The sequence below is a fragment of the Lissotriton vulgaris genome, chromosome 4_1, assembly GCF_964263255.1.
Source record: "Lissotriton vulgaris chromosome 4_1, aLisVul1.2, whole genome shotgun sequence".
NCBI classification, from domain to species: domain Eukaryota; kingdom Metazoa; phylum Chordata; class Amphibia; order Caudata; family Salamandridae; genus Lissotriton; species Lissotriton vulgaris.
Window position 1 is genome coordinate 1,034,041,432 of NC_141691.1, and position 18,900 is coordinate 1,034,060,331.

An 18,900-nucleotide genomic window follows, 5' to 3' on the forward strand; every position below is an offset into this window, starting at 1 on the left:
ACATAAGTCACCTTGGTCGAGGTACAAACCACAGAGAAAACTCCCTTGAGGCATCAGTCTGGGTCTCTCATGGAAAAGCGCTCTACAACGAAGAACGACCAATCACTCAGCCACACGACATGCCCTCATTAAGAGAGAACCCGGCTTTAATCATCGACACCACGCCCCCTCCTGGAAAATCTCCAGTGTCCAAAATATTTTAAAAAATCGGACCGATCGGCGCACCGGGCCCCAATGGCCTCCTAGGCCACCTGTTCAAATCAAACATTGAATTCTGGTCCGAAAATCTGACCTACCTATACACTGACTGCTGGCTAACGGGGGATGTGCCTGACTCATGGCGAGGCTCGCTCTTGCACCCAATCCACAAGAAAGGGACTAAATTGAATCCAACGAACTACCGCATGATCGCCCTCTTGGACATCGAGGGCAAAGCCTACGCCAGTGCCATCCTGAAGGACCTTACAGACTGGGCAAGCGAAGAAAACCTCCTGCCATTCTGTCAAACCGGCTTCAGACCAGGGTCCTCGACTGTAGACAATATCACTGCACTTTCTTACCTAGCCAATCGAGCGCAGCTGCGCAAAAGTCTCCCATTATTCGCCTGCTTCATCGATTACTCAGCTGCGTTCGATTGAGTAGATCGTACCATCCTATGGAGAAAGCTGGTCCATTGGAACATCGACCCCTCTTTGCTAAGAGCGATACAATCTTTGTATCAAAACACCTGGGTAAGAATTAATCTTTCAAGTGACTCTGCAACCGACAAGATTGACACGAACCGTGGCTTAAAACAAGGGTGCGTGTTGGCACCCCTGCTGTTTAATTTATACACAGCAGACATGGAGATAGCCCTGTCAGGGGCCGCCTTAGCAACGCCAAAGATCGGGGCAACCAAAATTCATTTTATGCAATACGCGGATGACCTCGTAATCCTGGATCATACAAAAATAGGGCTTCAAAAGGCACTTACCGCCCTGGCAACATACAACAACAAAAACAGGCTGGTAGCAAACCCGCCCAAGTCAAAAATAGTTATCTTTGGGCACTACCCCAAAAAAAGAGAGCAAAATGGAGCCTCGGACATTTGACCTTGGACAGTACACAGAAATACACGTACCTGGGGGTCTCCTTCCACAAATCAGGGTTGTGTGGCACCCACCTAAAGAAAATTCAGGGTAAAGGGAAGACCATCACCTTCGCCCTATGTAAACTACAAGCCTCTTTATATAGCCCATCATCAACTGCTATTCAAAGAGTCCTCAAGGCCAAGTTAATGCCGGCCCTCAATTACGCCCAACAGGCGTACCCAGGCAAACTGAACAAGGAGTTGGAAAAACTTCACTGTGGGGCATACAAGAGACTGTACCAGTTACCAAAATGTACAAGAAACACTCTAATTCGACTGGAATTCTCACTCAACCAACAAAATCTGGAAGAGATGGCAGCCCTAAGCAAATATTACTACCTTACGACAGCGGCACGTGACAACACACTGAAGGCCGTCTTGAAACATATCTTCAAGGAACCCGGGAATCCCTGGTCAGCTACCATTGAATCAGCAATGACCCAACTTAACCTTGCGATCGAGTCGTGGAATCCAGACCTTGTCAACTACACGACCATCAAACACGCGATCAAAAAGCAAGTGCGTGCCTGCTCTCGGGACTTGGACCTTGAGTCTCTTGCGAAAAGAGGCTTTCATGAGTCTCTATGCTTGCCGCACACCGCGTATAACCCTCGAAACCATCTCACGCAGGCCGTGGGCCTCCCAGCCCTCCATAAGATTCTAGCCTACAGACTGCACCCCCTCCCGCTCAAAGAACTATATAATCCGGGAAATGCTGGCACGGGAGTTCGGGAATGCAGACTCTGTAATTACAAACGTGAGTCATTGGCCCACTTACTATTCTGCTGCCCTGCCCTACGTGCACCCCGCACCCACTACTTCAGGCCCATCCTTAGGGACGCAGGGTCACGCACAGCTAAGGAGGCAATCCATCAACTATACACCTTGAGCATAGTAAAACAGATGGTCTCGTAAGGAAAGTTTATACAACAGACCCGGTCCGAGCTGATGGCAGCCAAGGGCACACAGGAATAGAGACTTTGCTGTGGGACACATGCTGTCTTCAAAACACATACAAACAGTGAGTCAGTCATTCATACATCTGTGCGCTAACTAATACCCCCCACCAAACCATACAGACATTCCTTCTGATACTAAAAAAACCAACTAATAACCCATATAGACACTCATGTAGCTACTCACCAACCCATGCAGCCACTTATACACAAAGTGCGACACTGATACAGATATTTACATATTTAAACATTACTCCCTAATACATGTATTCACTAAGATGCACTTAAACCGTTCTATGCTCATGACGGAGCTGCTCCGTCGTGAGCCTCGGTTGAGCTATGCTCATGACGCAGCGGTTCCGTCATGGCCCGCTTGGCGCGCCTGCGCGGCTCGAATTTCGCGCCTGCGCGGCGCGTTCCAATGAGCGGGCGCGTTCGTGTCGGAACCGCTCCCTCACGAGCACAGCTCAACCGCGGCTCGTGACAAAGCGGCCCCGCCCCACCCCCTTAGCGCTGCAGCGGAATTCCCGCCGCAGCGAAGGGGTTAATAAGTCAGTTATACAATCAATTTTACAAAGAAAACCATCCATTTAGACACTTATTTACCCATTTATTCTTCCATCGGCCTATAGATATACATATATAAAAAATATTTAATTTTCAGGAACACACACATTCACTGGATGATGTCATCAGTGATGTCATCAGTGATGTCATTTGAGATGTCATCAGTGATGTCATCAGTGATGTCACTGACCATGTCATGAATGATGTAATATGTGACGTCATCAGCAGTGGATTGCGGGTGCGCGAATTATAGTTAGCTGAACTTACTATAACTGGGGAATTTCAATAGTTCTGTATGAGTGAAATGTCCAGCTAACTATAACATGTGTGAAACCTATGTTTTTTTCAGTGAATTTCTGAGGTTTTTTAAATGCTAATTCCTGAATAACACGTGGCTGAAACCTATGTTTTTTTCAGTGAATATATATATATATAATTTTAAAGTTTTAAAACAAATTACAATAATTAATAAACTCTTATCTTTAAAGTAAATATATATATTATATATATATGTCTAAATTATTTTGTTTTTGTGTTTATTTTTTTAAATTAACTTTATTTGTAATATTTCCTAAAAAGGTACATTACATTTAATTTATCGTGGTAAAACATATATATTTTTTAATATATTTAATATATATCATCCCCTTCGCTGCTAGGCCTCCCCCCCCCCGCCCCCCCCGCCCCTGTGCTAACTCTTTTTTTGGCTATTTGCTGTAGTTTGCTCTTAGGCTCCTGTAACTTTTTGACAGCATAAGGTATCCATGCTAATCTTGCAGTCGTTTCTTCCAACATCATGGGAATTCTAAAGTTACACAGAGTTTATGGATTCCCCTGTTTGGGGACCCAGAACTTAGCCAAAATACAGCTACAATTTTTTTTAAATCGTAAAAAAGTGCGTCAATTTAAAGCATCTGATTTTTTCTCTGCAAATGTCATCAACAAAGGGTTTGTGGGGCAGAAATCACCATTTTCCCAGCTTTCGGGGACTGATAGAAGTCTGTCAGAAAACCAACGTTTTTTACACAGTTTTGCCATTTTACTGGGACAAAGCCTACTTTTGCTATTTTTTGTGCTTTCAACCTTCTTCCAGTTAATGGTAGAAATGAGTATGAAAGCAATAATGGATTCTGGAAAGCTATAGTTTAGAAAAGTTGACATAATTCTGAATTCAGCAAGGGGTAATTTGTGTAGATCCTTCAAGGTTTCTTTATAGAAACAAACAGTTGAAAATAGAAAATATTTAAAATGAGTTGAAAATACAGCCATTTGTGACAAGGTTTTCACCTGTAGCTTCTTTTAATTATGACAGATGTTTAAAAACAATATACTGTTACATCTGCTGGACCTTTTTGGTTGTGAGGAGATATAGGACTTGTAGGTTCACCAAGACTCTGACAAACCCAGAGCCAAAATCTGAGCTGCGTCTTGCAATGGTTTTTTATGATGTACCGGGTATGTAGCAATTACTTTGGAAAAATATGTACAGTGAAAAATCGGGATGAAAGAGACCGATGTATTTCTGAAATTGGAACAAAACATAGAGTTCAGAAACAGTACCTATTTGCACATTTCCGAAATTGTGAGTACCCATACTAGCATGAGAATTATAGGAAATTTTTCACAGCAACTTCTTTTTGACACACTGTCTTTCATTTGGAAGGCAGATATGCATCGAAAGTCAATAGGAAATAACAGTTGCCCTACAATTCTGTGTTACCCAAAGTCTCATCTATAAAAATGGTACCTCGGTTGTGTGGGTAGGCTCAGTGCCAGCGACAGGGAACGGCTCAAAAAGCAAAATGGACACACTTCATTTTTACAGTTAAAACTGACCCTTTTTTTTGCAAAGTGCCTAGCTGTAGATTTTGAACCCTAGCTCGAGGTAGAGGCAAGAGTAGAGGTAGAGGCAAGATGGCGTCCGCACGATTAAATGCGTAAGCTCACCGTTCCTGCCAGACCTCACAAGCTGTCGGTGGAGGAGTATGAAAGCAAAGACGATGGAGTAAAAGAGACAGAGACATTTTTAATCATGGCGCCCTGAATATTTACCCGATAAAGATCTGGGAATTGTCTTCCTATCTTTGGGAAAAACCTTTTCTTGGGTGCAGCGCGGGAGGCTACTCTCTCTGCTTGCATCGGTGAGGGACAGTTGAGAGGACGGCTGATGCTTGAGGCGTTGTCTGCGCTTGCGGCAGGAATCTCCAGGTGCCGACGCGCTTGATGGGCGGTCACAGATGGTAAATGGCTGAGGGAGATAGCGATTGATTTCACCTGGTGCCATTCTACTCAGCGGAGCACCAGAGCGGCTCGTCTAAAAGGTATGCCGCCAAAGGGAGCCTGCGGCACACCTTGAGGTCAAGAAGGTGATATTCTCATCGGGGAAACAACGATGCTGAAATAAATAAAGATAAAGCGAGTGTGGTGGAAAACAGAACTATTCTGGCTATTTTCTCAGCCTCCAAAGAGAAACGGATGGGGAAAACGACACTTATTGCTCTTGAGGGGAAACAAGTATTACTGAGTGCCTGTTCAGCGGAGACTGTGGAGTTAACTGCAGAGGGAGGGGATAGCACTGAGAATGCCAGATTACTGGGAAGTAATTCTGTCGTAGCCATTGACACAACCTCACTAATAACCTCTACTGGTCTAGATGGTAGCGTTGTTATAAATAACCAGGATGACTCTCAGAGTATCAATACAACAATTACCCTGTCACCTGGGTGAATTGTATATCAGTTTATTGATTGCAGAAAGAATATCTTGTATTTATTTCTTCTGCTATGACCCGCCCTATTCTCATAAATCAGGAGGTGTCAGAACTGTAGATTACCAGATGTTTAAAATTTTTTTTATTTTTTAAACAATTTGCTCTTTTTATTTTAAATATGAATAACATTTCCAAATGACAGTCAAAGGAAAACTATGTCTAGATCACAAGCTGTTTCACACATCAACCAGTGAAAAAAATGTGAAGGACAAAAATGACCTCTCACGGGCTCACTACCTTCGGGGTAACTGGCAGGTACTCACCAGATTGGACCCCTTTTCTCATCACACGTACCCTGCGATTTGCGTAATTGCTTTTAAAAGTAATATACGCTTATTAAAGGTAAATAAATGCTATTTTCATGATTATCTCACATAATGTCATGCCTTGATATTTACATTAAATACATAGATATATCTTTTTAAAAATTAAGAAACTTTCGCGCAGTAAGCATACTGTGTGCCGTACAAACGTACATGACGTGAGGCAGAAGCGCCGATGCAAAGCGAAACGTCAAAATGTATTCGTAACGTATGAGCGTGTACGCGTGCAGTACGATTGTAGATACAAAGGATAGTGCGAGGACGGTACGTGAACGAGACGTTTACCACAAAAAATGCAAAAAAAATATATAAAAATGAATTTTAATGTATTGGAAACAAAATATTTAAAAAAAATTGCATTTTGTTTTTTTTAATATTTTACATTAAAAATATGTAATGTGATTTAAAAATAAAATAGCTAAAAATAATTATTATGAAAAATGTTGTAAATCAGTATCAAAAAAATAAATATAACAATTAATACATTTAAAAAATGGCATTATAAAAACCTATGAAATTCACTGAAAAAACCATAGGTTTCAGCCACGTTATAGTTAGGAATTAGCAGTAAAAAACCTTAGAAATTCACTGAAAAAACATTGGTTTCACACATGTTATAGTTAGCTGAACATTTCACTCACACAAAACCATTGAAATTCACCCGTTATAGTTAGTTCAGCCAACTATAACTCACGCACCCGCAATCCACTGCTGATGATGTCACATATTACATCACTCATGACAAGGTCAGTGACATCACTCATGACATCACTGATGACATCATCCTTGTGAAAGAGTGGCAGACCTCCTCTCACCCTAATATATCCTTTGATACGAAGACAGAATGGAAGGCGCACTCAAATAAATTACGCAGGTACTTGTAGTCTTGATTTTTCTTTTCATTATTTAGGTAATTATACCAAAAGGGACATACACAGCCAACGTGTTTCGTTACGTGTTGTAACTTCGTCAGGGCTAGGTCTGTGATGTTGATATAGAATAGTGAGATAGACGTAATATGGAGCAGGCACCGTAGAAGGTAACGGAAAATCTGAATAATATACTGGGTAAAGCTGCTCAATATGCCTGGTTCCAAAAGAAGTAAAGCATGGCCTGCCGCCGTTGATGGAGATCGATATTGGTAGGTACAGAAATCTTGTCACTTAGATACAGCTGATGGTGGTTTCTATACCGAAGGTCGCTCAGCAACATGTGTAGAACTCCTAAATGATTGGTGCGATGTATGCTCTTGGACCGCGTCAGAAGTCAAGACAATGGCCCACTGGACATAATAGTCTTCCCCAATAAGGGTTGGCGGTCTCCCGGCATGGTAACACGGGGTCGAAGCAGGATACTTTGATACACACATTCAAAAATATAAACAAAAGTTTTCTAAAAAATTGAGATACCAGTTACAACAACCTATTCAGTAATTCCAACATCTACATATGCATCCACTCCTTCACCAACAGTTCTATATAGTCACTCATACATGTACTCACTCATCATATGTACTCATACATATATACATCTTGTTACACACAATACTCTTCCATAGAGTTACTCACACACATATTCACACATGCAAATAAACTATCAAACATCCATTTACTTGCATATACAGCTATACACACACCACAACACTTCTGCAGAAACGTACACATACTTACTCTCTGAAACAATCACTTATAGAAACACATACTTATTTATACAGGAACTCTTCCAATCTCTCACATAAACTCACTTATGTACATCAATACTCACATATACTAGTTAAAAACATATGTAGTTTCTCATAAAGATACTATTGAGACATTCATTCACTCACTAACACACCCATAAACACACTCATCCACCCATACAGTCCTGCACACATGCTGTCTTCAAAACACATAAAAACAGTGAGTCAGTCATTCATACATCTGTGCGCTAACTAATACCCCCCACCAAACCATACAGACATTCCTTCTGATACTCAAAAAACCAACTAATAACCCATATAGACACTCATGTAGCTACTCACCAACCCATGCAGCCACTTATACACAAAGTGCGACACTGATACAGATATTTACATATTTAAACATTACTCGCTAATACATGTATTCACTAAGATGCACTTAAACCGTTCTATGCTCATGACGGAGCCGCTCCGTCATGAGCCTCGGTTGAGCTATGCTCATGACGGAGCGGCTCCGTCATGGCCCGCTCGGCGCGCCTGTGCGGCTCGAATTTCGCGCCTGCGCGGCGCGTTCCAATGAGCGGGCGCGTTCGTGACGGAACTGCTCCGTCACGAGCACAGCTCAACCCCGGCTCGTGACGGTGCGGCTCCGTCACGAGCATGCGAGCGCCGCTCGGCCGCCCCACCCCCTTAGCGCTGCGGTGTATTTCCCGCTGCAGCGAAGGGGTTAATAAGTCAGTTATACAATCAATTTTAGAAAGAAAACCATCCATTTAGACACTTATTTACCCATTTATTCTTCCATCGGCCTATAGATATACATATATAAAAAATATTTAATTTTCAGGAACACACACATTCACTGGATGATGTCATCAGTGATGTCATCAGTGATGTCATTTGAGATGTCATCAGTGATGTCATCAGTGATGTCACTGACCATGTCATGAATGATGTAATATGTGATGTCATCAGCAGTGGATTGCGGGTGCGCGAATTATAGTTAGCTGAACTAACTATAACTGGGGAATTTCAATAGTTTTGTATGAGTGAAATGTCCAGCTAACTATAACATGTGTGAAACCTATGTTTTTTTCAGTGAATTTCTAAGGTTTTTTAAATGCTAATTCCTAAATAACACGTGGCTGAAACCTATGTTTTTTTCAGTGAATATATATATATATAATTTTAAAGTTTTAAAACAAATTAAAATAATTAATAAACTCTTATCTTTAAAGTAAATATATATATTATATATATATGTCTAAATTATTTTGTTTTTGTTTATTTTTTTAAATTAACTTTATTTGTAATATTTCCTAAAAAGGTACATTACATTTAATTTATCGTGTTAAAAAATATATATTTTTTAATATATTTAATATATATCATCCCCTTCGCTGCTAGGCCTCTCCCCCGCCCCTGTGCTAACTCTTTTTTTGGCTATTTGCTGTAGTTTGCTCTTAGGCTCCTGTAACATTTTGACAGCATAAGGTATCCATGCTAATCTTGCAGTCGTTTCTTCCAACATCATGGGAATTCTAAAGGTACACAGAGTTTATGGATTCTCCTGTTCGGGGACCCAGAACTTAGCCAAAATACAGCTACAATTTTTTTTAAATCGTAAAAACGTGCGTCAATTTAAAGCATCTGATTTTTTTTCTGCAAATGTCATCAACAAAGGGTTTGTGGGGCAGAAATCACCATTTTCCCAGCTTTCAGGGACTGATAGAAGTCTGTCAGAAAACCAACGTTTTTTACACAGTTTTGCCATTTTACTGGGACAAAGCCTACTTTTGCTATTTTTTGTACTTTCAACCTTCTTCCAGTTAATGGTAGAAATGAGTATGAAAGCAATAATGGATTCTGGAAAGCTATAGTTTAGAAAAGTTGACATAATTCTGAATTCAGCAAGAGGTAATTTGTGTAGACCCTTCAAGGTTTCTTTATAGAAACAAACAGCTGAAAATAGAAAATATTTAAAATGAGTTGAAAATACAGCCATTTGTGACAAGGTTTTCACCTGTAGCTTCTTTTAAATATGACAGATGTTTAAAAACAATATACTGTTACATCTGCTGGACCTTTTTGGTTGTGAGGATATATAGGACTTGTAGGTTCACCAAGACCCTGACAAACCCAGAGCCAAAATCTGAGCTGCGTCTTGCAATGGTTTTTTATGATGTACCGGGTATGTAGCAATTACTTTGGAAAAATATGTACAGTGAAAAATCGGGATGAAAGAGACCGATGTATTTCTGAAATTGGAACAAAACATAGAGTTCAGAAACAGTACCTATTTGCACATTTCCGAAATTGTGAGTACCCATACTAGCATGAGAATTATAGGAAATTTTTCACAGCAACTTCTTTTTGACACACTGTCTTTCATTTGGAAGGCAGATATGCATCGAAAGTCAATAGGAAATAACAGTTGCCCTACAATTCTGTGTTACCCAAAGTCTCATCTATAAAAATGGTATCTCGGTTGTGTGGGTAGGCTTAGTGCCAGCGACAGGGAATGGCTCAAAAAGCAAAATGGACACACTTCATTTTTACAGTTAAAACTGACCCTTTTTTTTGCAAGGTGCCTAGCTGTAGATTTTGAACCCTAGCTCGAGGTAGAGGCAAGAGTAGAGGTAGAGGCAAGATGGCGTCTGCACGATTAAATGCGTAAGCTCACCGTTCCTGCCAGACCTCACAAGCTGTCGGTGGAGGAGTATGAAAGCAAAGACGATGGAGTAAAAGAGACGGAGACGGAGACATTTTTAATCATGGCGCCCTGAATATTTACCCGATAAAGTTCCGGGAATTGTCTTCCTATCTTTGGGAAAAACCTTTTCTTGGGTGCAGCGCGGGAGGCTACTCTCTCTGCTTGCATCGGTGAGGGACAGTTGAGAGGACGGCTGATGCTGGAGGCGTTGTCTGCGCTTGCGGCAGGAATCTCCAGGTGCCGACGCGCTTGATGGGCGGTCACAGATGGTAAATGGCTGAGGGAGATAGCGATTGATTTCACCTGGTGCCATTCTACTCAGCGGAGCACCAGAGCGGCTCGTCTAACAGGTATGCCGCCAAAGGGAGCCTGCGGCACACCTTGAGGTCAAGAGGGTGATATTCTCATCGGGGAAACAACGATGCTGAAATAAATAAAGGTAAAGCAAGTGTGGTGGAAAACAGAACTATTCTGGCTATTTTCTCAGCCTCCAAAGAGAAACGGATGGGAAAACGACACTTATTGCTCTTGAGGGGAAACAAGTATTACTGAGTGCCTGTTCAGCGGAGTCTGTGGAGTTAACTGCAGAGGGAGGGGATAGCACTGAGAATGCCAGATTACTGGGAAGTAATTCTGTCATAGCCATTGACACAACCTCACTAATAACCTCTACTGGTCTAGATGGTAGCGTTGGTATGAATAACCAGGATGACTCTCAGAGTATCAATACAACAATTACCCTGTCACCTGGGTGAATTGTATATCAGTTTATTGATTGCAGAAAGAATATCTTGTATTTATTTCTTCTGCTATGACCCGCCCTATTCTCATAAATCAGGAGGTGTCAGAACTGTAGATCACCAGATGTTTAAAAAAAAATTATTTTTTAAACAATTTGCTCTTTTTATTTTAAATATGAATAACATTTCCAAATGACAGTCAAAGGAAAACTATGTCTAGGTCACAAGTTGTTTCACACATCAACCAGTGAAAAAAATGTGAAGGACAAAAATGACCCCTCACGGGCGCACTACCTTCGGGGTAACTGGCAGGTACTCACCAGATTGGGCCCCTTTTCTCATCACAGGCAGTCATTTTATTGTCTGTAAAAACAAAAAGAAGAAAGAAAAGTGTCCAAATGATTACGAATTATGTAAAGTGCAGGGGAGCGATAGGCAATCTCACTCCACCAGTGACAAAGAGATTAAAATCAAACAGGCACACCACTCACAACACTTTCTTCTATTTTTTAGAGGGAAAGGTAGCTAATATTGCATACCAATACCTATTGTCTGGCACCGGAGGTGGAGATGCCATATCGGATAGCCTAAAACAAAATGCTAATACCCGGACTCATATACACACTTTGCAGGGGGAAGAGCATATGCAGGCACAGGTAAAGGACAGCAAATCTGGGGATTTTTCTTCCCTTTCAGAACAATCAACTTCATCTTGTGAAGACTTGACGTTACAGTACTCCAGACAAATGAATATGGCCAGTGGCAGCTTCCATAGTAGCATCTGTTTGGATGATTCTGTCGACTTCATGGACGGTAGCAAGTCCCCATACAGTGGGGAAAAAAACTGATATGATTATAGATAAGGGGGGTGAAGAAACAAATTCATTGCAATCTACCAATCTAGCGTTAAAATAATATACGGATGATGACATCACTTCATCAATGATATACCAGTCAATTATGTCTCACCGAGACTAGAGGAGAGCCAAAGGGTGCAAAACTCATGCCGTAAGTTGCAGAACTCGGTGCGAGAGTTGGCTAAATCTCATGCAGATTTTGCTTCAAGGTTTAATGAGGCAGAGACAGGAATTTCAAATTTGGAAGATGAACTGGCACAACAGAAGGCAATGATGGAATCGCTACACAACATTAAGGAAGACACCCAGTGGAAACGGTTGATTTTGAAAATAGAGCTTGGCGAAATAACTTGAGAGTGATGCAGATTCCAGAAGGGAAAGAGGGACAGGACCCTCGCAAGTTTATAGTTGAGCTTTTTAAAAATGCCTTTCCTGAACTCTCCAAATGGGACTGGGATAGGGAAATTGAAAGAGCACACAGATTTCCTTTTAATATTCGCCTCGGTGCAGGGCAGGTTGCTGCTCAGCCCAGATCTTTTTTGATCTCCTTTAACAGCTTTTTAGCCAGAGAGGAAGTTTTTCTGCTGGCACGGCCTGACAAGAAAAGGGCTGGGTGGGTTTTGAATTTTTAGTCACGCCTGATTTTTGTTGATATACAATGGTGAATCGTTGGCAGCATCGCCAGCTTATCGCACAATTTCAGGCAAAAGGGACTTAAGCTTATTTAATGAACCCCGCCAAGCCCAAACTCATTTTTCAGGAACTCACTCAGTTTTTTTAGAAATGATGGGCCTGCTAAGGAGTTCTTGAACTCTATTTAGGATTATCAAGTTATGGAAGTCCAGCTAGATGTATTATGATACTGTTAATCTATTCCGCTTCTCCTAATAGTAAATCATAATGTTGTGAATTTGCATGAATAGACTTGTGAGTGAAGGCAGGGGACGCACAGGAAGCTATACATCTGCTGGACCATAAGTCCCAAAGCCTCAGTAAAGGGAGGGGAGGAGGAAGGGTGGAGCAGGGGTGGGGGGTTCAGGGGGTGGGGCACAGCAGTGGGGTAAAAAGGGGGAAAATCCAAAGTTGCAGCAAGGGAGTTGAGCAATAAAATACATAAATTGCTTCCAAATAATTACTAATTCTATGATAAAATGTTAATAGGATATAAGTTAAGGATTTTTTCTGTATAATGGTGCTTAGAGGGATTACAATATGCTCTTTAAATGTTTCTGGGCTCAACAATTTCAACAAAAGGAAGAGGATAGCTGCTGAACCGCGAAATATACAACCTGATCAGGTATGTCTCTAAGAAACGCATTTACCCTGGAGTAACCGTCATCTAGTAGCAGATTTAGGGTACTCTTTAATTGCTGCCTCACAACAGTCATCAATAAATCGAAGAGTTGCGATACTAGCTAAACCTAATATTTGCTCAGTAGGATAATGCCTGGCAGATAAGCTGGGCTGTTGGTTCATAGTAGAATTAGGTTTGGGGGGTCGTCAATTTACATTATGCACCATTTATGGGTCCAATTTAGATGAGACACTCATTTTAGAAGATCTAAATCTGGAGCTGGCATCATGGGGCACTCCCTTGATTGCATGTGGAGATGTAAATATTACAATATTAAAATAACTGCTTAGGAATTTATAAAAGGACCTCAAAATTATAGAGGACACAAACCACAGGTTTTTAAGGCCCTCTATAATTTGTTAAAAGATCACTGTCTAGTTTATGTATGGGGTTGTTTATTCCCTACAGATTTAGGCTATACGTTTTATTCTTTTCCCCATAAAAATTGGTATGACTGGATTATTTTTTTATGTCTTTAACTCTGCTAGCTGGGGCAATTATGCATATATTTCCTAGGATCTCTACTGATCATGCTCCAGTTGTTTTAGAGATACCAGCTTTAGGGATGGATCGTAAAATTAGGAATTTCACCTTTGAACGGAAATTATTTACAAATGATCAATTTAAGGTACACATGGTGAAATGGATAACGGAATTCTTTGATAATTATGAACAATCTGCCCGTATAGATATTATATGGGATTCATTTAAGGCTTACCTTAGGGGTAAAATATTGAGCTATGGTATTTTCCACCAAAAGAATCTTAAATTAGAGATGCAGGAACTTTATTCCGCTTTAAGAGTAGCAGAGGAGAAGTTGACTCAAGGGATAATACAGCAGGGGAACATCTCGGATTTGGAGGATGTAGTCGCTAGGTGCCGAGCTAAAATTATTGGGGTGTGTGACATCGAGACTGCGAGGAAATATCTGGCATATAAAAAGCAATGTCATGAGTATGGGGAAGCAACAGGGAGATGCCTTGCTTTAAGGCTACGTATGCAAGAAACCTGTCGACGTATTGCAGGTTTAGTGGATACGTCAGGAGAATTATTTAGCGATCCGCAGAGGATTTTAGCTATCCTTCAGTATTACACAGAGCTTTATATACAGCAAAGGCGGGAGGGGGGACCGTTAATCAACTAAGCCCCAATGAGACTGAGTTTTTGGATAGTGCATTTACAATGGAGGAGCTAGAAATTGCAGTTTAAAAGCTTAGCAACGGGGAAGGTGGCGGGTCCTGATTATTTCCCAGGTGAGATTCATAAGCTTTTTTTTTGATCAGTTGAAGGATGTGATGCTTGCAACTTTTAAGGCAGCACAATCAGGGCAAGCACCTAATTCATGGGATGAAGCCACTATAGTGGTTTTTAATAGGAAGGCTAAAGCTCTGGAGCTGCCCGGTTCAAACCGCACGATTTCTTAACTTAATTCTGATAGTAAAATTTATTTGAAAATCTTGGCTAATTGTATTTCAAAAGTTATAACCTCATTAGTTTCATTAACCCAGCACGGATGTATTCAAGATAAGGGGACTGTCACACATGTTAATAAAGTGGTGACTCTTTTCGACATTGCTCAAGCTGAGAAACAGAAACTTGGGTTAATTTTATTGGATGCTGCGAAAGCATATTGATCATGTGGAATGGCATTATCCCTGGAAAGTGATGAACTGGGCGAGCTTTAGGAAAGGCTTCATGACTGCGATACAGGTGCTTTATGCTTCTCCATTTGCTAGAATTGCTGCTATGGGCATGAGATCTGAGGTGGTTAAAATCACAAGAGGAACCAGGCAAGGATGTCCCTGCTCTCCTTTACTTTTTGCGTTATATATAACTTCTTTTGTTGAAATGTTATCTAATAGTCAGTTGATAAGACCCTTCTTTGTACAGGATATTCCTCACTCAGTTTTCGCGTATGCGGATGATATAGCTGTGACGTCTGTTGACCTGTTGGCATCTGAGTTTGGCCAGGTTTCTGGTTATAAACTCAATGTCTCTAAAACGCAAATTTTATGTACTGATAATATTGTAATACAAGATCCTAGATCAGTAACCGAAGTTACATACTTGGGTATTAAAATCAGAACGTCGATGAAAGAATTAATAGATACAAATTGGATGGCACTACTATGGAATATAAGAGATTTGTTCGACAGATGGGGAGGTCTTCATTTTACTATATTAGGCAGAGGCAATATCATAAAGATGAACATTTTATCAGAGGTATTATACTTATTTAGATTCCTTTGGAAATATCCCCAATCCAATTGCAACACTTGCAGTCGCTCTGTTCTAAATTTCTTTGGGCTCCCGGTAAACCCCGGCGGGCTATGAGATTCATGACACTTCAAATCGAAAGAGGTGGCGGGCCATACCAGACTTTATTCTTTATTATTATGTTGTTTTTTTTGCAAAGAATGCATATATTACTGACTGGGGAAGAAGTTGGCAATATATAAGGAAGAACCACATTTGGCCGAAATACTACATTTCCCAGCATTACATCTGAATACACGCCACGGAGTGACGCACTACGTCATTCGCGCATGCGCGCTACACACAGCACCCGTCGATTCCATTCACGGGACTATAACATACAGTGCCCTGAAGTCCGCGGCTGCTCAAGCCAAGGACCGGAACCAAACTAGGTACATTGCTGGGTGAGACCTTCAATTGAAGTAAGTGTCCTTCCTTTTTAATGCGTTTGAGCTGACACCGCTCATTTACCTCAAACGCTGCTCCCTGCTTAAGAACAACAGCGTCTAGGACTATCCCATATCACTAGGACCACCCACATGTTGACCGGCCCTGTGTGAAGTAAGCCGACCTCCCTAATTTGGTAAAGTATTTGAGTTACGCAGATGTGCATGAATAACGCATACTGAGGCGAGTGATATTAGAATCATTGAGAACTGTTTTTATAATCAAGTTGATATGATTGAGACTTACTTTTTAGGTATATGTGTTATGATAAGATGTGTATATACACAAGTCGCTTATGAATGTACCACATCAGAATGCGATCACCTTGCCACCGAGACATAGTTTCACGTGCACATAATCCACAATATGTCACGGAAGCATGTACTTGTTGGGCACAAGTAGGGGCTGACACCTCCTTTTCAAGCGTACACTTGGAAGCTAGTGCATGCTCACGATACTGGCCTGCGCTGCTGACCATCGTTTCCACTGCAAAAAACAGTAAACTGGACATAAGTTTGTGAATTTGTTTTACTTGTTTTTTTCCCCAGATGCAGCCTGGCAGCACGCATGAACAGCACACATTACACTTGAGGAGCAGCTACTCTGCCCTCATTAATATATTAATATATTAGGATAGGGAATCCCATCCTCTGTTACCTCACATAGGGGGCTCTCCTGCCCTGAAGAAAGTCCCGGACCTTCATGGCCATTGAGGACTGAAACATGTTGGCACTAGGGTCATAGGACCATAATATCCTTACAAGACCCATTTGTATAAGTAATCTTTATACAGTATTTTAACTTCCAAGATAGACCCTAAAAATAAAGAGAAACCGGGGATCTATCTAGGTGATTTTATTTATCTTATGTAAAGCCCCCTCCTCCAATATATCAGAAGAGCTTCCCAATACTGTGGTTGAGCCCACCCTGACTTGTAGGGGTCGGGGTGACCCGATGATGAAGCATGACACCACTAGGGTGTGTAATATAAACAAGATTAAAGTATTCCCCAAACAAACATGGTTGCATTAGAGACAACCAGATAGTTAGACCACCCTATTAGCTCCCACTTCACCTTCTTATTGATCGCGGGCATAGAACTTTATACTCTACTCAATCGACTTACCTGTGGTCCACTGGAGTATTTTTTCGTGTTGTACTATTTTGGGAGGATATACTCCGGTTACCTCTCTTACCCTCAGGGTATCTGGTTCATCCCAGTGCCCGTTTGTGTTTTTGTAATATAGCGGAAGCACCATCCATATTTCAGTAAATTTTAGGGACCGAGGCTAGAAGATGTTTATTGAAAGAAATCGATGGTAATTATTACAAAAGGACCAGATTCAAAGTTTCTGGAATCTGCATTTAAAGTCTGGAGGAAACTACCTAAAATATTGGTTTTGGATGGACTGACTTATTATACACCAATGAATGCTTTAAAACTGTTCCCTTCTATATTTTGGGATAGGACGGCATTGGATTGCGGAGCAAGGGCATTGTGCAAATTGGAGATTTTTATGAGAATGGGGGACTGATTCCTCTGTATGAAGACCTTGCTAGGAAATATGATTTACCTAACTCTCAATTTTTTAAATATCTCCAAATTTGTGATTTTTCTCAGTCGGAAGCATATGGCCCTGATACCTAATTGCTTGGTAGAGGCTGTACGACGGCAAGAGAAAATTGGGGGGTTATATAACATACTATTATCAATCAGACTGGATGATATGGAGAAACAAAATGTATATTGGCAGGCAATATTTGGGGAACAAGATTTATCAATAGAAAATGCCATTATCATTTCTGGGGAAGTTCTCCTTTCAGCTAATTTGAAGGCACAATTTATCAAAACAGCATTTAACTTGTGTTATACCCCGGATCTTATGATTAAATGGGGCGGCCATCATTATAGTAAATGTTTTCGATGTGGGAGTGATAAGGCAGATAGTCTTCACTTATTTTATAGTTGTGCTAAACTGTCTAATTATTTGTATGATATTGAAAAATTCTTGTCGGAAATGCTTAATACTACTCTTAAAATGCCGCAGGCTCTAATGTTATTAGGGATAGGCCAAGCTGTATAAACATCGGTATTTTTTGTTTCTTGCAATGACTGCTGCAGAATTATGTATTTAACAACAAGGGGTGGTGATGGACAGAGTTTCTGAATTAAGCAGAATACTCTCACCCAGTCAAGAGATCAGGGCTAGATCCAACACCGTTTTTTAGCTCACTGCACCATCCTAGTTCAGAACCCGGCTATATGCAAATTAGTCTGTTCCTGTCCCAGTGCATGATGGGAACAGGGCAAACCAAACTACCAAGCCAATTCTTACACTGGGAAGGAAACAAGCTTCCGGGGACCGGTTTCTGGCATTTCAGCTGTCGTCGGCCCGGCTTGCTTGAATCCTGATGGTGCAATGAGCAAGGGACTCACATCTGAGTATGGCCTTCCACGCTTAGGGTGGACAAAATATTTAACAACAAGGGGTGGTGATGGACAGAGTTTCTGAATTAAGCAGAATACTCGCACCCAGTCTAGAGATCAGGGCTAGATCCAACACCGTTTTTTAGCTCACTGCACCATCCCAGTTCAGAACCCGGCTATATGCAGTTTAGTCTGCCCTGTTCCCATGATGCACTGGGCCAGGGACAGACTGATTTGCATATAGCCAGGTTCTGAGTTGGGATGGTGCAGTGAGATAAATAACGGTGATGGATCAAGCCCTGATCTTTGGACTGGGTAAGAGTGGTCTGCTTAATTCAGATACTCTGTTCATCACCACCCCCTTTTCTGAATCGTTTTTGGCCACTATAGGTGTGGCAGGGTATACTCAGACATGAGTCCCTTTCTCACTGCACCATCAGGATTCAAGCAAGTCGGGCCGACGATGGCTGAACTGCCAGAAACAAGTCCCCGGTAGCTTGTCTCCTTTCTGGTGAAGAATTGGCTCAGTAGTTTAGTCTGCCCTGTTCCCATGAAGCACTGGGCCGAGGACAGACTGATTTGCATATAGCCAGGTTCTGAGCTGGGATGGTTCAGTGAGATAAATAACGGTGATGGATCAAGCCCTGATCTTTGGACTGGGTAAGAGTGGTCTGCTTAA